General features: G+C 50.4%; 1 protein-coding gene across 3 annotated transcripts in view; it reads left to right on the forward strand.

Annotated features, from left to right (window-relative positions):
- The window catches only part of LOC129867891 (zinc finger MIZ domain-containing protein 1-like), a 470,202-nt gene that overhangs the window by 370,710 nt on the left and 73,302 nt on the right, over positions 1–26,190 (forward strand). Inside the window, exon 1 of one of the 3 annotated variants that reach the window (XM_055941567.1) lies at positions 8,589–11,525. The exons of the other annotated variants lie outside the window; for them this stretch is intronic. The gene's annotated coding sequence lies outside the window, so the exon portion shown is untranslated. Of the gene's footprint in view, positions 1–8,588; positions 11,526–26,190 lie in introns of those variants that run through there. 3 annotated transcript variants of the gene reach the window in all.

Raw genomic sequence — 26,190 nt, forward strand, 5'->3', positions numbered from 1 at the left:
CAACAGTGTGTTCCAGTTCCCGCCAATATCCGGCAACTTTAAACAGCCATTGAAGAGGAGTGGGACAACATTCCTGACCAACTCTATGTGAAGGAGACGTGTCATGCTACATGAGGCAGGTGGTCACACCAGATACTGACTGGTTTTCTGATCAACGTCCCTACCTTTTTTGGTTTAAGTATCTGTGGGCAACAGATCCATATTTGTATTCTCAGTCATGTGAAATACATAGATTAGGGTCTAATGAATTTATTTCAGTTGACTCATTTCTTTATATGAATTGTAAGTCAGTAAAATCAGTGAAATTGTTGCATGTTGCATTTGTATTTCTGTTCAGTATAGAATGATTAATCTAATTATATAGTTGGAATACGCTGGGCAGGACCTTGAATACATTGTTTGACGTGACAATGAATGAATAAGCCAGGGAGTAATTATTGACAGGCTAGGAACCAAAGTGTTGGTCAGTGTTTCCAGGGCACCCTAATTAGATGTTACAGGTCATGTTGTCTTACCTCATGTAGCTAGCTAGCTAACATATTCATGATTGACCTATTCCTATTTGATTTGGAAGATACTGTTGCACAAACAACATGCTTTGCTAGGCCTACACCAGTACTGGTACCAGGCTGTATTAGCCAGCTAAGTTTGCTCAGACTTATTACATTTAGCAAGCAAGTAGCGATTAGCATTAGCGGCTAACATTAGCGGCTTATTTTTGCCACAACATGCTAAGAAAAGACGGACACTAGCAGACAGTAATATACACAAACTAATAGTGCTTGTAGAAAAGCAGCATCGTTGTCACCAACATCTTTCTGCATCTGAACAGGAAAGTGACTCTGTGGTCTAGCAACTGCTCTCTCCTTGAGTGACAGGGGGGTGGGGCTTGGTGTGGGAAGCAGCATGCAACAGGAAGAGAAAAATGACTCATTAAAACCAGACATTACACACGCCGGAGTTGCATATCACATTTAACAAAACAACCACTGAAATACCGTTAGAGAATGTAAAGTAAAAACACAAACCGGTTCCTGCATCAATGCTGATATATATGTTATACCGCCCAGCCCTCAGGACAGAAGCAATGGGAACTGAGATATGTCTCAGGACAGAATGGGGACTGAGATATGTCTCAGGACAGATTGGGAACAGAGATATGTCTCAGGGCATAATGGGAACTGAGATATGTCTCAGGACAGAATGGGAACTGAGATATGTCTCAGGACAGAAGCAATGGGAACTGAGATATGTCTCAGGACAGAATGGGTCCTGAGATATGTCTCAGGACAGAAGCAATAGGAACTGAGATATGTCTCAGGACAGAATGGGGTCTGAGATATGTCTCAGGACAGAATAGGACCGAGATATGTCTCAGGACAGAATGGGAACTGAGATATGTCTCAGGACAGAAGCAATGGGAACTGAGATATGTCTCAGGACAGAATGGAAACTGAAATATGTCTCAGGACAGAATGGGACCGAGATATGTCTCAGGGCATAATGGGACCGAGATATGTCTCAGGACAGAATGGGGTCTGAGATATGTCTCAGGACAGAATGGGTCTAAGATATGTCTCAGGACAGAATGGGAACTAAGATATGTCTCAGGACAGAATGGGAACTGATTTAAGAGACTGTTATGCATATGGTCTTAGGACAAGAGACAATTGAGACGAGCAAGAATGTTAGTTATCTTGTTTTCATTGTTTTTCAAATGTGACAATCCCAGACGTTGCACAAGCTTGTCAAAATGTGATTTATTTGATCAATGGGGTTAGATCACAAATCAGTCACCATGCTTCATATGCAGTTTTTTTCGGAAAGTATTCAGACCGTTTGAGTTTTTCCACATTTTGTTACGTTACAGCCTTATTCTAAAATGTTCCCTCTTCAATCTACACATAATACCCCATAATAACACAGCAAAAACAGGTTTTTAGACATTTTGGCAAATTTATTACAAATAAAAAACTATCACATGTACATAAGTATTCAGACCCCTTTACTCAGTACTTTTTTTGAAGCATCTTTGGCAGTGATTACAGCCTTGAGTCATCTTGGGTATGACTCTACAAGCACCTTTGGCAGTGATTACAGCCTTGAGTCATCTTGGGTATGACTCTACAGGCTTGGCACACCCGTATTTGGGGAGTTTCTCCCATTCTTCTCCGCCGATCCTCTCAAGCTCTGTCAGGTTGGATGGGGAGTGTTGCTGCACAGCTATTTTCAGGTCTCTCCAGAGATGTTTGATTAGGTTCAAGTCCGGGCTCTGGTTGGGCCACTCAAGGACATTCAGAGACTTGTCCCGAAGCCACTCCTGCATTGTCTTGGCTGTGTTCTTAGGGTCGTTGTCCTGTTGGAAGGTTAACCTTCGCCCCAGTCTGAGGTCCTGAGAGCTCTGGAGCAGGTTTTCATCAAGGATCTCTCTGTACTTTGCTCCGTTCATCTTTGCCTCGATCCTGACTAGTCTCCCAGTCCCTGCCTCTGACAAACATCCCCAAAGCATGATACTTCACCGTAGGGATAGTGCCAGGTTTCCTCCAGACGTGACACTTGGCATTCAGGCCAAAGAGTTCAATGTTGGTTTCATTAGACCAGAGAATCTTGTTTCTCATGGTCTGAGAGTCTTTAGGGGCCTTTTGGCAAACTCCAAGCGGGCTGTCATGTGCCTTTTACTGAGGTGTGGCTTCCGTCTGGCCACTCTACTATAAAGGCTTGATTGGTGGAGAGCTGCAGAGATGGTTGCCCTTCTGGAAGCTTCTCCCATCTCCACAGTGGAACTCTAGATCTCTGTCAGAGTGACCATGGGTTATTGGTCACCTTCCTGACCAAGGCCCGTCTCCCCCGATTGCTCAGTTTGGCCGGGCGGCCAGCTCTAGGAAGAGTCTTGGTGGTTCCAAACATCTTCCATCTAAGAATGATGGAGGCCACTGTGTTCTTGGGGACCTTCAATGCTGCAGACATTTTCGTACCCTTCCCCAGATCTCTGCCTCGACACAATCCTGTCTCGGAGCTCTACAGACAATTCCATTGACCTTCATGGCTTGGTTTTTGCTCTGACGTGCACTGTCAACTGTTGGACTGACCTTATGTAGACAGATGTGTGCCTTTCCAAATCATGTCCAATCAATTGTATTTTCCACAGGTGGACTCCAATCAAGTTATAGAAACATCTCAAGGATGATCAATGGAAACAGGATGCACCTGAGATCAATTTCGAGTTTCATAGCAAACGGTCTGAATACTTACGTATTAGATAAGGTATTTCTGTTTTTAATTTTTAATACATTCGCAAAAAATATAATAAAAATCCAGTTTTTTACTTTGTCATTCTGGGGTATTGTGTGTAGATTTCTAAAAACAATAAAAGTAAAAACAGAAATACCGTAACAAAAGGTGTAAAAAGTCAAGGGGTCTGAATACCTTAAAAGGCACTGAATTTCATTAGTGCTGATGCTATTGACATAAAGTCGTTTTCACAGCTTTTCCCTCTGTCACGCCCTGGCCTTAGTTATCTTTGTTTTCTTTATTATTTTGGTTAGGTCAGGGTGTGACATGGGGGATTTATGTGTTTGGTCTTGTCTAGGGTTTTTGTATGTTTATGGGGTGTTTTTCCATAGTCTAGGTGTTTGTTTGTCTATGGTTGCCTAGATTGGTTCTCAATTAGAGGCAGCTGTTTATCATTGTCTCTGATTGGGAACCATATTTAGGCAGCCATACTCTTTAGGGATTTTGTGGGTTATTATCTATGTGTAAGTTGCCTGTGTCTGCACTTTTCGCATATAGCTTCACGTTCGTTTTTTTTTTTTTTTTTGTATAGTTTGTCAAGTGTTCTTCGTTTCGGTAAATAAATAGAAGAATGTATTATCAATCAAGTTTATTTTATATAGCCCTTCGTACATCAGCTAATATCTCAAAGTGCTGTATAGAAACCCAGCCTAAAACCCCAAACAGCAAGCAATGCAGGTGTAGAAGCACGGTGGCTAGGAAAAACTCCCTAGACAGGCCAAAACCTAGGAAGAAACCTAGAGAGGAACCAGGCTATGAGGGGTGGCCAGTCCTCTTCTGGCTGTGCCGGGTGGAGATTATAACAGAACTATGCCAAGATATTCAAAATGTTCATAAGTGACAAGCATGGTCAAATAATAATCATGAATAATTTTCAGTTGGCTTTTCATAGCCGATTCTTAAGAGTTGAAAACAGCAGGTCTGGGACAGGTAGGGGTTCCATAACCGCAGGCAGAACAGTTGAAACTGGAATAGCAGCAAGGCCAGGTGGACTGGGGACTGCAAGGAGTCATCATGCCCGGTAGTCCTGACGTATGGTCCTATTACTATCACGCTGCGCCTTGGTCCTCCTCTCTTCCTCCATACGACGAACGCGACACCCTCTTCCCTTTACGGAAGATACTAACAGTTAGCTACTCTGCACTGAAGGCTGTAAATCAACTCACTAATGAGACAGTATCTTTATCTTCCTCCGCGGCTTTTGTGGAGCGATGGGTAACGACGCTTCGTGGGTGACTGTTGTTGATGTGTGCAGAGGGTCCCTGGTTCGCGCCCGGATCGGGGCGAGGGGACGGACTAAATTTAAACTGTTACATTGATGATCCACACACCACAGCCACACGGATGACAGATAACTTATAGCGCTGCGATTCACCTGTTTCAGATGAAATGCCAAGAGATAAGGTTTTAACCTGTCTAGATGATTGTCCTTTCTTTAGTGCAGATTTTATTATTTATTATTTAACCTTTATTTTAACTAGGCAAGCCAGTTAAAGAATACATTCTTATTTTCAATGACGGCCTACCGGGGAACAGTGGGTTAACTGCCTTGTTCAGGGGAACAGTGGGTTTGTTCTGCCTTGTTCAGGGGAACAGTGGGTTAACTGCCTTGTTCAGGGGAACAGTGGGTTTGTTCTGCCTTGTTCAGGGGAACAGTGGGTTAACTGCCTTGTTCAGGGGAACAGTGGGTTAACTGCCTTGTTCAGGGGAACAGGGGGTTAACTGCCTTGTTCAGGGGAACAGTGGGTTAACTGCCTTGTTCAGGGAAACAGTGGGTTAACTGCCTTGTTCAGGGGAACAGTGGGTTTGTTCTGCCTTGTTCAGGGGAACAGTGGGTTAACTGCCTTGTTTAGGGGAACAGTGGGTTAACTGCCTTGTTCAGGGGAACAGTGGGTTAACTGCCTTGTTCAGGGGAACAGTGGGTTTGTTCTGCCTTGTTCAGGGGAACAGTGGGTTAACTGCCTTGTTCAGGGGAACAGTGGGTTTGTTCTGCCTTGTTCAGGGGAACAGTGTGTTAACTGCCTTGTTCAGGGGAACAGTGGGTAAACTGCCTTGTTCAGGGGAAGAGTTGGTTAAATGCCTTGTTCAGGGGAACAGTGGGTTAACTGCCTTGTTCAGGGGAACAGTGGGTTAACTGCCTTGTTCAGGGGAAGAGTCGGTTAACTGCCTTGTTCAGGGGAACAGTGGGTTAACTGCCTTGTTCAGGGGAACAGTGGGTTAACTGCCTTGTTCAGGGGAACAGTGGGTTAACTGCCTTGCTCAGGGGAACAGTGGGTTAACTGCCTTGCCTAGGGGAACAGTGGGTTAACTGCCTTGTTCAGGGGAACAGTGGGTTAACTGCCTTGTTCAGGGGAACAGTGGGTTAACTGCCTTGTTCAGGGGAACAGTGGGTTAACTGCCTTGTTCAGGAGAACAGTGGGTTAACTGCCTTGTTCAGGGGAACAGTGGGTTAACTGCCTTGTTCAGGAGAACAGTAGGTTAACTGCCTTGTTCAGGGGAACAGTGGGTTAACTGCCTTGTTCAGGGGAACAGTGGGTTAACTGCCTTGCTCAGGGGAACAGTGGGTTAACTGCCTTGTTCAGGGGAACAGTGGGTTAACTACCTTGTTCAGGGGAACAGAGGGTTAACTGCCTTGTTCAGGGGAACAGTGGGTTAACTGCCTTGTTCAGGGGGACAGTGGGTTAACTGCCTTGTTCAGGGGGACAGTGGGTTAACTGCCTTGTTCAGGGGGACAGTGGGTTAACTGCCTTGTTCAGGGGAACAGTGGGTTAACTGCCTTGTTCAGGGGAACAGTGGGTTAACTGCCTTGTTCAGGGGAACAGTGGGTTAACTGCCTTGTTCAGGGGAACAGTGGGTTTGTTCTGCCTTGTTCATGGGAACAGTGGGTTTGTTCTGCCTTGTTCAGGGGAACAGTGGGTTAACTGCCTTGTTCAGGGGAACAGTGGGTTAACTGCCTTGTTCAGGGGAACAGTGGGTTAACTGCCTTGTTCAGGGGAACGGTGGGTTAACTGCCTTGTTCAGGGGAACGGTGGGTTAACTGCCTTGTTCAGGGGAACGGTGGGTTAACTGCCTTGTTCAGGGGAACAGTGGGTTAACTGCCTTGTTCAGGGGAACAGTGGGTTAACTGCCTTGTTCAGGGGAACAGTGGGTTAACTGCCTTGTTCAGGGGAACAGTGGGTTTGTTCTGCCTTGTTCAGGGGAACAGTGGGTTTGTTCTGCCTTGTTCAGGGGAACAGTGGGTTAACTGCCTTGTTCAGGGGAACAGTGGGTTAACTGCCTTGTTCAGGGGAACGGTGGGTTAACTGCCTTGTTCAGGGGAACGGTGGGTTAACTGCCTTGTTCAGGGGAACGGTGGGTTAACTGCCTTGTTCAGGGGAACGGTGGGTTAACTGCCTTGTTCAGGGGAACGGTGGGTTAACTGCCTTGTTCAGGGGAACGGTGGGTTAACTGCCTTGTTCAGGGGAACGGTGGGTTAACTGCCTTGTTCAGGGGAACAGTGAGTTAACTGCCTTGTTCAGGGGAACAGTGGGTTAACTGCCTTGTTCAGGGGAACAGTGGGTTAACTGCCTTGTTCAGGGGAACAGTGGGTTAACTGCCTTGTTCAGGGGAACAGTGGGTTAACTCCCTTGTTCAGGGGGACAGTGGGTTAACTGCCTTGTTCAGGGGAACGGTGGGTTAACTGCCTTGTTCAGGGGAACAGTGGGTTAACTGCCTTGTTCAGGGGAACAGTGGGTTAACTGCCTTGTTCAGGGGAACAGTGGGTTAACTGCCTTGTTCAGGGGAACAGTGGGTTAACTGCCTTGTTCAGGAGAACAGTGGGTTAACTGCCTTGTTCAGGGGAACAGTGGGTTAACTGCCTTGTTCAGGAGAACAGTGGGTTAACTGCCTTGCTCAGGGGAACAGTGGGTTAACTGCCTTGTTCAGGGGAACAGTGGGTTAACTGCCTTGTTCAGGAGAACAGTGGGTTAACTGCCTTGTTCAGGGGAACAGTGGGTTAACTGCCTTGTTCAGGAGAACATTGGGTTAACTGCCTTGTTCAGGGGAACAGTGGGTTAACTGCCTTGTTCAGGGGAACAGTGGGTTAACTGCCTTGTTCAGGAGAACAGTGGGTTAACTGCCTTGCTCAGGGGAACAGTGGGTTAACTGCCTTGTTCAGGGGAACAGTGGGTTAACTGCCTTGTTCAGGGGAACAGAGGGTTAACTGCCTTGTTCAGGGGAACAGTGGGTTAACTGCCTTGTTCAGGGGAACAGTGGGTTAACTGCCTTGTTCAGGGGGACAGTGGGTTAACTGCCTTGTTCAGGGGGACAGTGGGTTAACTGCCTTGTTCAGGGGAACAGTGGATTAACTGCCTTGTTCAGGGGGACAGTGGGTTAACTGCCTTGTTCAGGAGAACGGTGGGTTAACTGCCTTGTTCAGGGGGACAGTGGGTTAAACTGCCTTGTTCAGGGGGACAGTGGGTTAACTGCCTTGTTCAGGGTAACGGTGGGTTAACTGCCTTGTTCAGGGGAACGGTCGGTTAACTGCCTTGTTCAGGAGAACGGTGGGTTAACTGCCTTGTTCAGGGGAACGGTGGGTTAACTGCCTTGTTCAGGGGAACGGTGGGTTAACTGCCTTGTTCATGGGAACAGTGGGTTAACTGCCTTGTTCAGGGGAACAGTGGGTTAACTGCCTTGTTCAGGGGAACAGTGGGTTAACTGACTTGTTCAGGGGAACAGTGGGTTAACTGCCTTGTTCAGGGGAACAGTGGGTTAACTGCCTTGTTCAGGGGAACAGTGGGTTAACTGCCTTGTTCAGGGGAACAGTGGGTTTGTTCTGCCTTGTTCATTGGAACAGTGGGTTAACTGCCTTGTTCAGGGGAACAGTGGGTTTGTTCTGCCTTGTTCAGGGGAACAGTGTGTTAACTGCCTTGTTCAGGGGAACAGTGGGTTTGTTCTGCCTTGTTCAGGGGAACAGTGGGTTAACTGCCTTGTTCAGGGGAACAGTGGGTTAACTGCGTTGTTCAGGGGAACAGTGGGTTAACTGCCTTGTTCAGGGGAAGAGTGGGTTAAATGCCTTGTTCAGGGGAACAGTGGGTTAACTGCCTTGTTCAGGGGAACAGTGGGTTAACTGCCTTGTTCAGGGGAAGAGTCGGTTAACTGCCTTGTTCAGGGGAACAGTGGGTTAACTGCCTTGTTCAGGGGAACAGTGGGTTAACTGCCTTGTTCAGGGGAACAGTGGGTTAACTGCCTTGCTCAGGGGAACAGTGGGTTAACTGCCTTGCCTAGGGGAACAGTGGGTTAACTGCCTTGTTCAGGGGAACAGTGGGTTAACTGCCTTGTTCAGGGGAACAGTGGGTTAACTGCCTTGTTCAGGGGAAGAGTCGGTTAACTGCCTTGTTCAGGGGAAGAGTGGGTTAACTGCCTTGTTCAGGGGAACAGTGGGTTAACTGCCTTTTTCAGGGGAACAGTGGGTTAACTGCCTTGTTCAGGGGAACAGTGGGTTAACTGCCTTGCTCAGGGGAACAGTGGGTTAACTGCCTTGTTCAGGGGAACAGTGGGTTAAATGCCTTGTTCAGGGGAACAGTGGGTTAACTGCCTTGTTCAGGGGAACAGTGGGTTAACTGCCTTGTTCAGGGGAAGAGTGGGTTAAATGCCTTGTTCAGGGGAACAGTGGGTTAACTGCCTTGTTCAGGGGAACAGTGGGTTAACTGCCTTGTTCAGGGGAAGAGTCGGTTAACTGCCTTGTTCAGGGGAAGAGTGGGTTAACTGCCTTGTTCAGGGGAACAGTGGGTTAACTGCCTTGTTCAGGGGGACAGTGGGTTAACTGCCTTGTTCAGGGGAACAGTGGGTTAACTGCCTTGTTCAGGGGAACAACGACAGATTCTTACCTTGTCAGCTCGGGGATTCGATCTAGCAACCTTTTGGGTTACTGACCCAACACTCTAACCACTAGGCTACCTACCGCCCCCTGATGACTGTGTGGATGGAGTCAATTCAGGAAGTAAACGGAAATTCCAATCTCAATTTCGATCAGAACAATTTGGAATTTTAATATTCAGTTGACTTCCTGAATTGAAATGAATTGAAATGGAATTGATCCCAACACTGGTGTGTGGCGAGCTGAGTGAATGGTTGTCACGTTCGTCGTATTGAGGAGACCAAGGCGCAACGTGATTGGAAAACATTCTTCTTTAATTAAACGAAGAACACTTAAACAAACTAACAAAACGTGACGCTAAATAAAACGAGTGCTGAAACAGGCAACTCCCCATAGACAAGAACCCACCAAACCAAAATGGCAACCTAAATAGGATCCCCAATCAGAGACAACGAGAAACAGCTGTCTCTGATTGGGAACCAATTCAGGCCACCATAGACCTACAATATACCTAGACTAACAAACAGCCCCAGACATACAAAAACCCTAGATCTACAACAACCCTAGACAAGACAAACAAGCATACCCACCCTCGTCACACCCTGACCTGACCAAAATAATACATAACACATAGATAACTAAGGTTAGGGCTTGACAATGGTAAACAAACCATCTCATCCATCAACTACTCCACATTGTACTGTGTTTCCCATATGGATTATACTAGCTAGCTAGATATATGTATGTAACTACACGGGATTACATTGATATATGATGTCCGTTCATTACATTTGATTTCGTTAGCCATGTCTGGAATTAAAATGTCCGTTATTGTATTTTATCCGTTAGATTAGCGGCACTAATTTAACAATTTGCTTAATGAATTGCTGCTGAATATCAAGAAAATAGGATTGTGTAGTAACATAGGATAATATTGACTGCTTGCCCCTGTCGTTTACACGTTTATAGTTGTGTAATTATTTATCCAAGGCTGGGTGCTCACACGGCATGGCCCCTCCCCTCCCATGCACACATATAAACAAGCCCAAACCCAGCCCAGCCTTGTCCTCTCCTGTCCTGCACTGCCCTGCCCAGCCTTGTCCTCTCCTCTCCTGTCCTGCCCTGCCCTGCCTTGTCCTCTCTTCTCCTGCACTGCCCTGCCCAGCCTTGTCCTCTCCTCTCCTGCACTGCCCTGCCCTGCCTTGTCCTCTCCTGCACTGCCCTGCCCAGCCTTGTCCTCTCCTCTCCTGCACTGCCCTGCCCTGCCTTGTCCTCTCCTCTCCTGCACTGCCCTGCCCTGCCTTGTCCTCTCCTGCACTGCCCTGCCCAGCCTTGTCCTCTCCTGTCCTGCACTGCCCTGCCCAGCCTTGTCCTCTCCTCTCCTGCACTGCCCTGCCCTGTCTTGTCCTCTCCTGCACTGCCCTGCCCTGTCTTGTCCTCTCCTCTCCTGCACTGCCCTGCCCTGTCTTGTCCTCTCCTCTCCTGCACTGCCCTGCCCAGCCATATCCTGTCCAGCCCAGCCTTGTCCTCTCCTGCCCAGCCCAGCCTTGTCCTCTCCTGTCCTACCCTGCCCAGCCCAGCCTTGTCCTCTCCTGTCCTGCACTGCCCTGCCCAGCCTTGTCCTCTCCTGTCCTGCCCAGCCCAGCCCAGCCATATCCTGTCCTGCCATGTCCTCTCATAGCCAGCCCAGCCCTGTCCTGCTGGTTCCATCCTTCTATCTGCCTTTCTCTGCATATCAGGAAGTCAGGGTGTTTACATCCTAAATGGCACCCTATCCCCTATGTAGTGCACTCCTTTCCCCCAGGACCCTGGTCTAAAGTAGTGCACTATATAAGGGAATAGGGTGAAATACAGGATTCATACTCCTTAGTCTCTCAACCCTGCCTCCTACTCTCCCAGAATCCTCCCTGGTTGCCATTACTTAGGATGTCTAGTTTGATGGATTAATTCAACTGTACGCTACGCTAGAGAATAGCAGAGTGGACAAGAAGGGGATAAAATCCCAGTTTAATCTACTGATCCAAAACCATTCCTGTCCCTGCTGTTATAAAGAGGAGCTGACCGGTAGCTGCTCTGCCCTTTTCCGTAACAAACTCTGTTATAAATGAATTGATCGAGGCTTTTTTTTTTTACCCGTTCCTCTGGAGCCGGTCCAAGACACAGGCTGTCTGGCACATTAGGCACCACCCCCTTGCAAGTTTGAAATGTGAGCTGCCTAGCCTGCTTGTCTGTTTGTGTTTCTTCTTCGTCCCTGCCCTCTCCTATCTGGCTGTGTGGCTGTGTCTGTGTGATGTGTTTATTGGGAGGGCAAGCAATGGCTCAGTAGACAGAGAGGATACATCTATAACAGCTACAGCTGCAGGAAAATACAACAGAGGTGAGGAAATAAAACATTTAGTTCTCTCTCTCTCACTGTCCCCCCACCCCTCTCTCTCCCTCTCTCACTGTCCCCCCACCCCTCTCTCTCCCTCTCTCACTGTCCCCCCACCCATCTCTCTCCCTCTCTCACTGTCCCCCCACCCCTCTCTCTCCCTCTCTCACTGTCCCCCCACCCATCTCTCTCCCTCTCTCACTGCACCCCCCCACCCCTCTCTCTTCCTCTCCCTCTCTCACTGTCCCCTCCACCACTCTCTCCTTCATTCGCTATCTCTCTCTTTAACCCTTGAGCGGCAGCAGCAGAAAACCAGGTCCTTTATGTTCTAGAGTAGACTGAGACATTATCTATGATCCTAACGCCAGTCCTCCTCCTCTCTGCTGTATGTCCTCCTGTCCTCCTCTCTGCTGTATGTCCTCCTGTCCTCCTCTGTGCTGTATGTCCTCCTGTCCTCCTCTCTGCTGTATGTCCTCCTCTCTGCTGTATGTCCTCCTCTCTGCTGTATGTCCTCCTGTCCTCCTCTCTGCTGTATGTCCTCCTGTCCTCCTCTGTGCTGTATGTCCTCCTGTCCTCCTCTCTGCTGTATGTCCTCCTCTCTGCTGTATGTCCTCCTGTCCTCCTCTCTGCTGTATGTCCTCCTCTCTGCTGTATGTCCTCCTGTCCTCCTGTCTGCTGTATGTCCTCCTGTCTGCTGTATGTCCTCCTCTCTGCTGTATGTCCTCCTGTCCTCCTGTCTGCTGTATGTCCTCCTGTCTGCTGTATGTCCTCCTCTCTGCTGTATGTCCTCCTGTCCTCTCTGCTGTATGTCCTCCTGTCCTCCTCTCTGCTGTATGTCCTCCTCTCTGCTGTATGTCCTCCTGTCTGCTTGCTATATGAACAAAGTTTAATTTTTTTAAAGTCTTAACCCTCTTGTTCTGCCATGCTATTGTCTCGTGGGGATTGGTTGTCAGAGATAGAGACAGAGTGGAGGGAGTACAGTGAGAGAGGGAGAAGAAGAGAGAGAGAAAGTGGGGGAGAGAGGGTGGTGGGGGGAGTAGATAGGGAGAGGGGGGGGGGGGGGGGGGACGACACAGGAAGCTGTAAAATAGCTACTGGCTTGCTTGAGTTGTGCACAGATGAAAATGAGCCCTGGCTTCCTGATTCCTGCAAATAAGTATTTGTAGACATGTGAGGTCTCTTTACTGGACAGTGGAGCACAAAGACAGGGGACATATCTGGTCTCTGTGTTGACTGAATGTGGATATGTCCTGGTAGGTTAGTAGTGGTGGTTGACAGGGGGATGGAGGTAGGTTAGTAGTAGTAGTGGCTGACAGGGGGATGGAGGTAGGTTAGTAGTGGTGGCTGACAGGGGGGTGGAGGTAGGTTAGTAGTAGTAGTGGCTGACAGGAGGATGGAGGTAGGTTAGTAGTAGTAGTGGCTGACAGGGGGATGGAGGTAGGTTAGTAGTAGTAGTGGCTGACAGGGGGATGGAGGTAGGTTAGTAGTAGTAGTGGCTGACAGGGGGATGGAGGTAGGTTAGTAGTAGTAGTGGCTGACAGGGGGATGGAGGTAGGTTAGTAGTAGTAGTGGCTGACAGGGGGATGGAGGTAGGTTAGTAGTAGTAGTGGCTGACAGGGGGATGGAGGTAGGTTAGTAGTAGTAGTGGTTGACAGGGGGATGGAGGTAGGTTAGTAGTAGTGGCTGACAGGGGGATGGAGGTAGGTTAGTAGTAGTGGTGGCTGACAGGGGGATGGAGGTAGGTTAGTAGTAGTGGCTGACAGGGGGATGGAGGTAGGTTAGTAGTAGTGGTGGCTGACAGGGGGATGGAGGTAGGTTAGTAGTAGTAGTAGCTGACAGGGGGATGGAGGTAGGTTAGTAGTAGTGGCTGACAGGGGGATGGAGGTAGGTTAGTAGTAGTGGTGGCTGACAGGGGGATGGAGGTAGGTTAGTAGTAGTGGTGGCTGACAGGGGGATGGAGGTGGTTAGTAGTAGTAGTGGCTGACAGGGGGATGGAGGTAGGTTAGTAGTAGTGGTGGCTGACAGGGGGATGGAGGTAGGTTAGTAGTAGTAGTGGCTGACAGGGGGATGGAGGTAGGTTAGTAGTAGTAGTGGTTGACAGGGGGATGGAGGTAGGTTAGTAGTGGTGGCTGACAGGGGGATGGAGGTAGGTTAGTAGTAGTAGTGGCTGACAGGGGGATGGAGGTAGGTTAGTAGTAGTGGCTGACAGGGGGATGGAGGTAGGTTAGTAGTAGTAGTAGCTGACAGGGGGATGGAGGTAGGTTAGTAGTAGTAGTGGCTGACAGGGGGATGGAGGTAGGTTAGTAGTGGTGGCTGACAGGGGGATGGAGGTAGGTTAGTAGTAGTAGTGGCTGACAGGGGGATAGAGGTAGGTTAGTAGTAGTAGTGGCTGACAGGGGGATGGAGGTAGGTTAGTAGTAGTAGTGGCTGACAGGGGGATGGAGGTAGGTTAGTAGTAGTAGTAGCTGACAGGGGGATGAAGGTAGGTTAGTAGTAGTGGCTGACAGGAGGATGGAGGTAGGTTAGTAGTAGTAGCTGACAGGGGGATGGAGGTAGGTTAGTAGTAGTAGTAGCTGACAGGGGGATGGAGGTAGGTTAGTAGTAGTAGTGGCTGACAGGGGGATGGAGGTAGGTTAGTAGTAGTAGCTGACAGGGGGATGGAGGTAGGTTAGTAGTAGTAGTGGCTGACAGGGGGATGGAGGTAGGTTAGTAGTAGTGGCTGACAGGGGGATGGAGGTAGGTTAGTAGTAGTGGCTGACAGGGGGATGGAGGTAGGTTAGTAGTAGTAGTGGCTGACAGGAGGATGGAGGTAGGTTAGTAGTAGTGGCTGACAGGGGGATGGAGGTAGGTTAGTAGTAGTGGTTGACAGGGGGATGGAGGTAGGTTAGTAGTGGTGGTGGCTGACAGGGGGATGGAGGTAGGTTAGTAGTAGTAGTGGCTGACAGGGGGATGGAGGTAGGTTAGTAGTAGTGGCTGACAGGGGGATGGAGGTAGGTTAGTAGTAGTAGTAGCTGACAGGGGGATGGAGGTAGGTTAGTAGTAGTGGCTGACAGGAGGATGGAGGTAGGTTAGTAGTAGTGGTGGCTGACAGGGGGATGGAGGTAGGTTAGTAGTAGTGGTGGCTGACAGGAGGATGGAGGTAGGTTAGTAGTAGTGGTGGTTGACAGGGGGATGGAGGTAGGTTAGTAGTAGTAGTGGCTGACAGGGGGATGGAGGTAGGTTAGTAGTAGTAGCTGACAGGGGGATGGAGGTAGGTTAGTAGTAGTGGCTGACAGGGGGATGGAGGTAGGTTAGTAGTAGTAGTGGCTGACAGGGGGATGGAGGTAGGTTAGTAGTAGTAGCTGACAGGGGGATGGAGGTAGGTTAGTAGTAGTAGTGGTTGACAGGGGGATGGAGGTAGGTTAGTAGTAGTGGCTGACAGGGGGATGGAGGTAGGTTAGTAGTAGTAGTGGTTGACAGGGGGATGGAGGTAGGTTAGTAGTGGTGGCTGACAGGGGGATGGAGGTAGGTTAGTAGTAGTAGTGGCTGACAGGGGGATGGAGGTAGGTTAGTAGTAGTGGCTGACAGGGGGATGGAGGTAGGTTAGTAGTAGTGGTGGCTGACAGGGGGATGGAGGTAGGTTAGTAGTAGTAGTGGCTGACAGGGGGATGGAGGTAGGTTAGTAGTAGTGGTGGCTGACAGGGGGATGGAGGTAGGTTAGTAGTAGTGGCTGACAGGGGGATGGAGGTAGGTTAGTAGTAGTGGCTGACAGGGGGATGGAGGTAGGTTAGTAGTAGTAGTAGCTGACAGGGGGATGGAGGTAGGTTAGTAGTAGTAGTAGCTGACAGGGGGATGGAGGTAGGTTAGTAGTAGTAGTGGCTGACAGGGGGATGGAGGTAGGTTAGTAGTAGTGGCTGACAGGGGGATGGAGGTAGGTTAGTAGTAGTGGCTGACAGGGGGATGGAGGTAGGTTAGTAGTAGTAGTGGCTGACAGGGGGGTGGAGGTAGGTTAGTAGTAGTGGCTGACAGGGGGATGGAGGTAGGTTAGTAGTAGTAGTGGCTGACAGGGGGATGGAGGTAGGTTAGTAGTAGTGGCTGACAGGGGGGTGGAGGTAGGTTAGTAGTAGTAGTGGCTGACAGGGGGATGGAGGTAGGTTAGTAGTAGTAGTGGCTGACAGGGGGGTGGAGGTAGGTTAGTAGTAGTAGTGGCTGACAGGGGGATGGAGGTAGGTTAGTAGTAGTGGCTGACAGGGGGATGGAGGTAGGTTAGTAGTAGTGGCTGACAGGGGGATGGAGGTAGGTTAGTAGTAGTAGTGGCTGACAGGGGGATGGAGGTAGGTTAGTAGTAGTGGCTGACAGGGGGATGGAGGTAGGTTAGTAGTAGTAGTGGTTGACAGGGGGATGGAGGTAGGTTAGTAGTAGTAGTGGCTGACAGGGGGATGGAGGTAGGTTAGTAGTAGTAGCTGACAGGGGGATGGAGGTAGGTTAGTAGTGGTGGCTGACAGGGGGATGGAGGTAGGTTAGTAGTAGTAGTGGCTGACAGGGGGATGGAGGTAGGTTAGTAGTAGTAGTGGCTGACAGGGGGGTGGAGGTAGGTTAGTAGTAGTGGCTGACAGGGGGATGGAGGTAGGTTAGTAGTAGTGGCTGACAGGAGGATGGAGGTAGGTTAGTAGTAGTAGTGGCTGACAGGGGGATGGAGGTAGGTTAGTAGTGGTGGCTGACAGGGGGATGGAGGTAGGTTAGTAGTAGTGGTGGCTGACAGGGGGATGGAGGTAGGTTAGTAGTAGTGGCTGACAGGGGGATGGAGGTAGGTTAGTAGTAGTAGTAGCTGACAGGGGGATGGAGGTAGGTTAGTAGTAGTGGCTGACAGGGGGATGGAGGTAGGTTAGTAGTAGTGGTGGCTGACAGGGGGATGGAGGTAGGTTAGTAGTAGTGGCTGACAGGGGGATGGAGGTAGGTTAGTAGTAGTAGCTGACAGGGGGATGGAGGTAGGTTAGTAGTAGTAGTGGCTGACAGGGGGATGGAGGTAGGTTAGTAGTAGTGGCTGACAGGGGGATGGAGGTAGGTTAGTAGTAGTAGTGGTTGACAGGGGGATGGAGGTAGGTTAGTAGTAGTGGTGGCTGACAGGGGGATGGAGGTAGGTTAGTAGTAGTGGCTGACAGGGGGATGGAGGTAGGTTAGTAGTAGTAGTGGTTGACAGGGGGATGGAGGTAGGTTAGTAGTAGTGGCTGACAGGGGGATGGAGGTAGGTTAGTAGTAGTGGCTGACAGGGGGATGGAGGTAGGTTAGTAGTAGTGGCTGACAGGGGGATGGAGGTAGGTTAGTAGTAGTGGCTGACAGTAGGATGGAGGTAGGTTAGTAGTGGTGGCTGACAGGGGGATGGAGGTAGGTTAGTAGTAGTAGTAGCTGACAGGGGGATGGAGGTAGGTTAGTAGTAGTGGCTGACAGGGGGATGGAGGTAGGTTAGTAGTAGTAGTAGCTGACAGGGGGATGGAGGTAGGTTAGTAGTAGTAGTGGCTGACAGGAGGATGGAGGTAGGTTAGTAGTAGTGGCTGACAGGGGGATGGAGGTAGGTTAGTAGTAGTAGTAGCTGACAGGGGGATGGAGGTAGGTTAGTAGTAGTGGTTGACAGGGGGATGGAGGTAGGTTAGTAGTAGTGGCTGACAGGGGGATAGAGGTAGGTTAGTAGTAGTGGCTGACAGGGGGATGGAGGTAGGTTAGTAGTAGTGGTTGACAGGGGGATGGAGGTAGGTTAGTAGTAGTAGTGGTTGACAGGGGGATGGAGGTAGGTTAGTAGTAGTGGCTGACAGGGGGATGGAGGTAGGTTAGTAGTAGTAGTGGCTGACAGGGGGATGGAGGTAGGTTAGTAGTAGTAGTGGCTGACAGGGGGATGGAGGTAGGTTAGTAGTAGTGGCTGACAGGAGGATGGAGGTAGGTTAGTAGTAGTGGCTGACAGGAGGATGGAGGTAGGTTAGTAGTAGTGGCTGACAGGAGGATGGAGGTAGGTTAGTAGTAGTGGCTGACAGGAGGATGGAGGTAGGTTAGTAGTAGTGGCTGACAGGGGGATGGAGGTAGGTTAGTAGTAGTAGTGGTTGACAGGGGGATGGAGGTAGGTTAGTAGTAGTGGCTGACAGGGGGATGGAGGTAGGTTAGTAGTAGTAGTGGCTGACAGGGGGATGGAGGTAGGTTAGTAGTAGTGGCTGACAGGGGGATGGAGGTAGGTTAGTAGTAGTAGTGGCTGACAGGGGGATGGAGGTAGGTTAGTAGTAGTGGCTGACAGGGGGATGGAGGTAGGTTAGTAGTAGTAGTGGCTGACAGGGGGATGGAGGTAGGTTAGTAGTAGTAGCTGACAGGGGGATGGAGGTAGGTTAGTAGTAGTGGTGGCTGACAGGGGGATGGAGGTAGGTTAGTAGTAGTAGTGGTTGACAGGGGGATGGAGGTAGGTTAGTAGTAGTGGTGGTTGACAGGGGGATGGAGGTAGGTTAGTAGTAGTAGTGGCTGACAGGGGGATGGAGGTAGGTTAGTAGTAGTAGTGGTTGACAGGGGGATGGAGGTAGGTTAGTAGTAGTGGTGGTTGACAGGGGGATGGAGGTAGGTTAGTAGTAGTAGTGGCTGACAGGGGGATGGAGGTAGGTTAGTAGTGGTGGTTGACAGGGGGATGGAGGTAGGTTAGTAGTAGTAGTGGCTGACAGGGGGATGGAGGTAGGTTAGTAGTAGTGGTGGCTGACAGGGGGATGGAGGTAGGTTAGTAGTAGTAGTGGTTGACAGGGGGATGGAGGTAGGTTAGTAGTAGTAGTGGCTGACAGGGGGATGGAGGTAGGTTAGTAGTAGTAGTGGTTGACAGGGGGATGGAGGTAGGTTAGTAGTAGTGGTGGTTGACAGGGGGATGGAGGTAGGTTAGTAGTAGTAGTGGTTGACAGGGGGATGGAGGTAGGTTAGTAGTAGTGGTGGCTGACAGGGGGATGGAGGTAGGTTAGTAGTAGTAGCTGACAGGGGGATGGAGGTAGGTTAGTAGTAGTGGCTGACAGGGGGATGGAGGTAGGTTAGTAGTAGTGGCTGACAGGGGGATGGAGGTAGGTTAGTAGTAGTGGCTGACAGGGGGATGGAGGTAGGTTAGTAGTAGTGGCTGACAGGGGGATGGAGGTAGGTTAGTAGTAGTGGTGGTTGACAGGGGGATGGAGGTAGGTTAGTAGTAGTGGCTGACAGGGGGATGGAGGTAGGTTAGTAGTAGTAGTGGCTGACAGGGGGATGGAGGTAGGTTAGTAGTAGTAGTGGCTGACAGGGGGATAGAGGTAGGTTAGTAGTAGTGGCTGACAGGGGGATGGAGGTAGGTTAGTAGTAGTGGCTGACAGGGGGATGGAGGTAGGTTAGTAGTAGTAGTGGCTGACAGGGGGATGGAGGTAGGTTAGTAGTAGTAGTGGTTGACAGGGGGATGGAGGTAGGTTAGTAGTAGTGGCTGACAGGGGGATGGAGGTAGGTTAGTAGTAGTGGCTGACAGGGGGATGGAGGTAGGTTAGTAGTAGTAGTGGCTGACAGGGGGATGGAGGTAGGTTAGTAGTAGTGGTTGACAGGGGGATGGAGGTAGGTTAGTAGTAGTAGTGGTTGACAGGGGGATGGAGGTAGGTTAGTAGTAGTGGCTGACAGGGGGATGGAGGTAGGTTAGTAGTAGTGGTGGCTGACAGGGGGATGGAGGTAGGTTAGTAGTGGTGGCTGACAGGGGGATGGAGGTAGGTTAGTAGTGGTGGCTGACAGGGGGATGGAGGTAGGTTAGTAGTAGTGGTGGCTGACAGGGGGATGGAGGTAGGTTAGTAGTAGTGGCTGACAGGGGGATGGAGGTAGGTTAGTAGTAGTGGTGGCTGACAGGGGGATGGAGGTAGGTTAGTAGTAGTGGTTGACAGGGGGATGGAGGTAGGTTAGTAGTAGTAGCTGACAGGGGGATGGAGGTAGGTTAGTAGTAGTGGTGGCTGACAGGGGGATGGAGGTAGGTTAGTAGTAGTGGTTGACAGGGGGATGGAGGTAGGTTAGTAGTAGTGGTGGCTGACAGGGGGATGGAGGTAGGTTAGTAGTAGTGGTGGCTGACAGGGGGATGGAGGTAGGTTAGTAGTAGTAGTGGCTGACAGGGGGATGGAGGTAGGTTAGTAGTAGTGGCTGACAGGGGGATGGAGGTAGGTTAGTAGTAGTGGCTGACAGGGGGATGGAGGTAGGTTAGTAGTAGTGGTTGACAGGGGGATGGAGGTAGGTTAGTAGTAGTGGTGGCTGACAGGGGGATGGAGGTAGGTTAGTAGTAGTAGCTGACAGGGGGATGGAGGTAGGTTAGTAGTGGTGGCTGACAGGGGGATGGAGGTAGGTTAGTAGTAGTGGTTGACAGGGGGGTGGAGGTAGGTTAGTAGTAGTGGCTGACAGGGGGATGGAGGTAGGTTAGTAGTAGTGGCTGACAGGGGGATGGAGGTAGGTTAGTAGTAGTAGCTGACAGGGGGATGGAGGTAGGTTAGTAGTAGTAGCTGACAGGGGGATGGAGGTAGGTTAGTAGTGGTGGCTGACAGGGGGATGGAGGTAGGTTAGTAGTAGTGGTTGACAGGGGGGTGGAGGTAGGTTAGTAGTAGTGGCTGACAGGGGGATGGAGGTAGGTTAGTAGTAGTGGCTGACAGGGGGATGGAGGTAGGTTAGTAGTAGTAGTGGTTGACAGGGGGATGGAGGTAGGTTAGTAGTAGTGGCTGACAGGGGGATGGAGGTAGGTTAGTAGTAGTGGCTGACAGGGGGATGGAGGTAGGTTAGTAGTAGTGGTGGCTGACAGGGGGATGGAGGTAGGTTAGTAGTAGTAGTGGTTGACAGGGGGATGGAGGTAGGTTAGTAGTAGTGGCTGACAGGGGGATGGAGGTAGGTTAGTAGTAGTAGCTGACAGGGGGATGGAGGTAGGTTAGTAGTAGTAGCTGACAGGGGGATGGAGGTAGGTTAGTAGTAGTAGTGGCTGACAGGGGGATGGAGGTAGGTTAGTAGTAGTAGTGGCTGACAGTAGGATGGAGGTAGGTTAGTAGTAGTAGTGGCTGACAGGGGGATGGAGGTAGGTTAGTAGTAGTGGCTGACAGGGGGATGGAGGTAGGTTAGTAGTAGTGGTGGCTGACAGGGGGATGGAGGTAGGTTAGTAGTGGTGGCTGACAGGGGGATGGAGGTAGGTTAGTAGTGGTGGCTGACAGGGGGATGGAGGTAGGTTAGTAGTAGTAGCTGACAGGGGGATGGAGGTAGGTTAGTAGTAGTAGCTGACAGGGGGATGGAGGTAGGTTAGTAGTAGTAGTAGCTGACAGGGGGATGGAGGTAGGTTAGTAGTAGTAGTGGCTGACAGGAGGATGGAGGTAGGTTAGTAGTAGTGGCTGACAGGAGGATGGAGGTAGGTTAGTAGTAGTGGCTGACAGGGGGATGGAGGTAGGTTAGTAGTAGTAGTGGCTGACAGGGGGATGGAGGTAGGTTAGTAGTAGTAGTAGCTGACAGGGGGATGGAGGTAGGTTAGTAGTAGTAGTGGCTGACAGGGGGATGGAGGTAGGTTAGTAGTAGTAGTAGCTGACAGGGGGATGGAGGTAGGTTAGTAGTAGTAGTAGCTGACAGGGGGATGGAGGTAGGTTAGTAGTAGTAGTAGCTGACAGGGGGATGGAGGTAGGTTAGTAGTAGTAGTAGCTGACAGGGGGATGGAGGTAGGTTAGTAGTAGTAGTGGCTGACAGGGGGATGGAGGTAGGTTAGTAGTAGTAGTAGCTGACAGGGGGATGGAGGTAGGTTAGTAGTAGTAGTAGCTGACAGGGGGATGGAGGTAGGTTAGTAGTAGTAGTGGCTGACAGGGGGATGGAGGTAGGTTAGTAGTAGTAGTGGCTGACAGGGGGATGGAGGTAGGTTAGTAGTAGTAGTGGCTGACAGGGGGATGGAGGTAGGTTAGTAGTAGTGGCTGACAGGGGGATGGAGGTAGGTTAGTAGTAGTAGTAGCTGACAGGGGGATGGAGGTAGGTTAGTAGTAGTGGCTGACAGGAGGATGGAGGTAGGTTAGTAGTAGTGGCTGACAGGGGGATGGAGGTAGGTTAGTAGTAGTAGTGGCTGACAGGGGGATGGAGGTAGGTTAGTAGTAGTAGTAGCTGACAGGGGGATGGAGGTAGGTTAGTAGTAGTGGCTGACAGGAGGATGGAGGTAGGTTAGTAGTAGTAGTAGCTGACAGGGGGATGGAGGTAGGTTAGTAGTAGTGGCTGACAGGGGGATGGAGGTAGGTTAGTAGTAGTGGCTGACAGGGGGATGGAGGTAGGTTAGTAGTAGTAGCTGACAGGGGGATGGAGGTAGGTTAGTAGTAGTAGTGGCTGACAGGGGGATGGAGGTAGGTTAGTAGTAGTAGTGGCTGACAGGGGGATGGAGGTAGGTTAGTAGTAGTGGCTGACAGGGGGATGGAGGTAGGTTAGTAGTAGTAGTGGTTGACAGGGGGATGGAGGTAGGTTAGTAGTAGTGGCTGACAGGGGGATGGAGGTAGGTTAGTAGTAGTGGCTGACAGGAGGATGGAGGTAGGTTAGTAGTAGTAGTGGCTGACAGGGGGATGGAGGTAGGTTAGTAGTAGTAGTGGCTGACAGGGGGATGGAGGTAGGTTAGTAGTAGTAGTGGCTGACAGGGGGATGGAGGTAGGTTAGTAGTAGTGGTGGCTGACAGGGGGATGGAGGTAGGTTAGTAGTAGTAGTGGCTGACAGGAGGATGGAGGTAGGTTAGTAGTAGTAGTGGTTGACAGGGGGATGGAGGTAGGTTAGTAGTAGTGGCTGACAGGGGGATGGAGGTAGGTTAGTAGTAGTGGTGGCTGACAGGGGGATGGAGGTAGGTTAGTAGTAGTAGTGGCTGACAGGGGGATGGAGGTAGGTTAGTAGTAGTAGTGGTTGACAGGGGGATGGAGGTAGGTTAGTAGTGGTGGCTGACAGGGGGATGGAGGTAGGTTAGTAGTAGTAGTGGCTGACAGGGGGATGGAGGTAGGTTAGTAGTAGTAGTGGCTGACAGGGGGATGGAGGTAGGTTAGTAGTAGTGGCTGACAGGGGGATGGAGGTAGGTTAGTAGTAGTAGTGGCTGACAGGGGGATGGAGGTAGGTTAGTAGTAGTAGTGGCTGACAGGGGGATGGAGGTAGGTTAGTAGTAGTGGCTGACAGGGGGGTGGAGGTAGGTTAGTAGTAGTAGTGGCTGACAGGGGGATGGAGGTAGGTTAGTAGTAGTAGTGGCTGACAGGGGGATGGAGGTAGGTTAGTAGTAGTAGTGGCTGACAGGGGGGTGGAGGTAGGTTAGTAGTAGTAGTGGCTGACAGGGGGATAGAGGTAGGTTAGTAGTAGTAGTGGCTGACAGGGGGATGGAGGTAGGTTAGTAGTAGTGGCTGACAGGGGGATGGAGGTAGGTTAGTAGTAGTAGTGGCTGACAGGGGGATGGAGGTAGGTTAGTAGTAGTAGTGGCTGACAGGAGGATGGAGGTAGGTTAGTAGTAGTAGTGGCTGACAGGGGGATGGAGGTAGGTTAGTAGTAGTAGTGGCTGACAGGGGGATAGAGGTAGGTTAGTAGTAGTGGCTGACAGGGGGATGGAGGTAGGTTAGTAGTAGTGGTGGCTGACAGGGGGATGGAGGTAGGTTAGTAGTAGTGGCTGACAGGAGGATGGAGGTAGGTTAGTAGTAGTGGCTGACAGGGGGATGGAGGTAGGTTAGTAGTAGTAGTGGCTGACAGGGGGGTGGAGGTAGGTTAGTAGTAGTAGTGGCTGACAGGGGGATGGAGGTAGGTTAGTAGTAGTAGTAGTGGTTGACAGGGGGGTGGAGGTAGGTTAGTAGTAGTAGTGGCTGACAGGGGGATGGAGGTAGGTTAGTAGTAGTGGTGGCTGACAGGGGGATGGAGGTAGGTTAGTAGTAGTGGTGGCTGACAGGAGGATGGAGGTAGGTTAGTAGTAGTGGTGGCTGACAGGAGGATGGAGTATTGTACCCCTGGGGGATGGAGTATTGTACCCCTGGGGGGATGGAGTATTGTACCCCTGGGGGGATGGAGTATTGTACCCCTGGGGGGTGGAGTATTGTACCCCTGGGGGGTGGAGTATTGTACCCCTGGGGGGATGGAGTATTGTACCCCTGGGGGTGGAGTATTGTACCCCTGGGGGGATGGGGTATTGTACCCCTGGGGGATGGAGTATTGTACCCCTGGGGGATTGAGTATTGTACCCCTGGGGGGTGGAGTATTGTACCCCTGGGGGGTGGAGTATTGTACCCCTGGGGGGATGGAGTATTGTACCCCTGGGGGATGGAGTATTGTACCCCTGGGGGATGGAGTATTGTACCCCTGGGGGGATGGAGTATTGTACCCCTGGGGGGATGGAGTATTGTACCCCTGGGGGGTGGAGTATTGTACCCCTGGGGGGTGGAGTATTGTACCCCTGGGGGGATGGAGTATTGTACCCCTGGGGGGTGGAGTATTGTACCCCTGGGGGGATGGGGTATTGTACCCCTGGGGGATGGAGTATTGTACCCCTGGGGGTGGAGTATTGTACCCCTGGGGGGTGGAGTATTGTACCCCTGGGGGGTGGAGTATTGTACCCCTGGGGGATGGATTATTGTACCCCTGGGGGTGGAGTATTGTACCCCTGGGGGGTGGAGTATTGTACCCCTGGGGGATGGATTATTGTACCCCTGGGGGATGGATTATTGTACCCCTGGGGGATGGAGTATTGTACCCCTGGGGGATGGATTATTGTACCCCTGGGGGGTGGAGTATTGTACCCCTGGGGGGTGGAGTATTGTACCCCTGGGGGATGGATTATTGTACCCCTGGGGGATGGATTATTGTACCCCTGGGGGGTGGAGTATTGTTTTTGGGGGGTTGGGGTTATTGTACCCCTGGGGGGTGGAGTATTGTACCCCTGGGGGGTGGAGTATTGTTTTTTGGGGGGTTGGGGTTATTGTACCCCTGGGGGGTGGAGTATTGTACCCCTGGGGGGTGGAGTATTGTACCCCTGGGGGGTGGAGTATTGCACCCCTGGGGGGTGGAGTATTGTACCCCTTGGGGGATGGAGTATTGTACCCCTTGGGGGATGGAGTATTGTACCCCTGGGGGGTGGAGTATTGTACCCCTGGGGGGTGGAGTATTGTACCCCTGGGGGGTGGAGTATTGTACCCCTGGGGGGTGGAGTATTGTACCCCTGGGGGGTTGGGGTTATTGTACTCCTGGGGGGTGGAGTATTGTACCCCTGGGGGGTGGAGTATTGTACCCCTGGGGGGTGGAGTATTGTACCCCTGGGGGGTGGAGTATTGTACCCCTGGGGGATGGAGTATTGTTTTTGGGGGGTTGGGGTTATTGTACCCCTGGGGGGTGGAGTATTGTTTTTTGGGGGGTTGGGGTTATTGCTGACCACTGTGCATTAAACCAATGGAATAAAATTTGACAGTGATTAACTGACTGACTGACTGATTAATTTACTGACTGACTGACTGATTAACAAACTGACAGTGACTAACTGACTGACTGACTGGCTGATTAAATGACTGACTGGCTGATTAACTGACTGACTGACTGACTGGCTGATTAACTAACTGACTGACTGATTAACTGACTGACTGACTGACTGACTGACTATCTTACTGACTGGCTGACTGGCTTTGTGGTTTAGTTGGTTCTCCTCCCCCATTCATTACCCAATTGTGTAGAGTTGAATGAAACACTTGTTCTCCTCAATATCAGGGATATTTCCAAGTTGTGAAATCACAGCCCTGTTCTTGTCCCTCCGCTGTGCAGAGTAACTCAAGATCTGATTGGTACTTCAACCTCAAATCAAAACGCTGTTGCCTTGTCATGTCCTTTTTAATAAGATACAGACAGGGACCATGCTTTTAGAACGGTATGCAGGTACACATTTCTCCCTCTGTGACAGCGTGCTTACATACGTGGGGAGGAGAAGGGGACGTGAAAGCAGCACGACACTTCCATGGCTTCTTCATACCACAAAATAAATGGATATATTACTGCACATTCATCCAGTGTGGGTGGACCATAAGTTGAACTCCCTAGCTGTTGTACAGAGGGAGGGAGGGAGGGAGGGAGGGAGGGAGGGAGGGAGGGAGGGAGGGAGGGAGGGAGAGAGAGAGGAGAGAGAGGAGAGAGAGGAGAGAGAGGAGAGAGAGGAGAGAGAGGAGAGAGAGGAGAGAGAGGAGAGAGAGGAGAGAGAGGAGAGAGGGAGAGAGGGAGAGAGACAGAGAGACAGAGAGACAGAGAGACAGAGAGAGAGAGAGAGAGAGAGAGAGAGAGAGAGACAGAGAGACAGAGAGACAGAGAGACAGAGAGACAGAGAGGGAGAGAGACAGAGAGACAGAGAGACAGAGAGACAGAGAGACAGAGAGACAGAGAGACAGAGAGACAGAGAGACAGAGAGAGAGAGAGAGAGAGAGAGAGAGAGAGAGAGAGAGAGAGAGAGAGCCATCACAGCAGCAAGATGTGTGACCTGTTGTCACAAGAAAAGGGCAACCAGTGAAGAACAAACACCATTGTAAATACAACCCATATTTATGCTTACTTATTTTAACTTGTGTGCTTTAACCATTTGTACATTGTTACAACACTGTATATATTTAATATGACACTCGTAATGTCTTTATTGTTTTGAAACTTCTGTATGTGTAATGTTTACTGTTAATTAGTATTGTTTGTTTCACTTTTGTGTATTGTCTAC

Source organism: Salvelinus fontinalis, chromosome 1 (assembly GCF_029448725.1).
Source record: "Salvelinus fontinalis isolate EN_2023a chromosome 1, ASM2944872v1, whole genome shotgun sequence".
In the NCBI taxonomy this organism is placed as follows: domain Eukaryota; kingdom Metazoa; phylum Chordata; class Actinopteri; order Salmoniformes; family Salmonidae; genus Salvelinus; species Salvelinus fontinalis.